The sequence below is a fragment of the Syngnathus typhle genome, linkage group LG10 (genome assembly GCF_033458585.1).
Source record: "Syngnathus typhle isolate RoL2023-S1 ecotype Sweden linkage group LG10, RoL_Styp_1.0, whole genome shotgun sequence".
In the NCBI taxonomy this organism is placed as follows: Eukaryota; Metazoa; Chordata; class Actinopteri; order Syngnathiformes; family Syngnathidae; genus Syngnathus; species Syngnathus typhle.
The window spans coordinates 14222501-14223205 of record NC_083747.1 but is presented as its reverse complement, the minus strand read 5'-3'; positions in this window follow the sequence as shown (position 1 = coordinate 14223205).

Genomic DNA, 705 nt, shown 5'->3' with positions numbered 1-705 from the left:
CTGTCTATGTGAAGCCCTTTGAGACTGCTTGTGATTTGGGGCTATACAAATAAACTTGACTTGACTTGACTTGGCTTCCTAGACGGGCCCTCTCCCGCCTCTTCATCCACGCCACCACGGAGAGCAGGCCGCAGCGCTAACACGACCCCCGCCACCCCAACTCTCATACCAGAGGCGACGGAGGCCATTGATTCAGACACCACTGAGGAGTTCTCAAGAGCTTCGCCAGCCGGGGTCCAACCGCTCCTTCGGCCTGACTGACTGTGGCTCTGATCCTGTGCCTCTGTCTGTACGGACTTCCAAACGAAGGAGTTTTCGCAACCATGGCCCGTAGAAGTGACTACAAGCCGTTTGGGGACCCCGAGCAATGCCTCCGGTGGTTGGTCCCCATGGCCCCCGGAGAGGTTGATTCGCTGGCCGCGCACGTGCCCAACCTCAAGCACGTCACGGGGAGGTCGCTCGAGCAGCAACAGCCCCTCTCCGAGCTGCGCCTCAGCCGATTTTGGTAACCCAGAACGGCTATCCTGGGTGGTCTGTAAGATATCAGACATGCCTACGGCCTTACTACCGTGAGAACACACGAGAGAGCAAAGTCTCCCGATTCTAGTGAGCTATACATCGAGATCAACCCCGGGCAGCCGTCCGCTAGGCAGCGCAGCCTAGCAACCAACACGTCAGCCGCCGCAGCCCAACCCACTAAGGAGA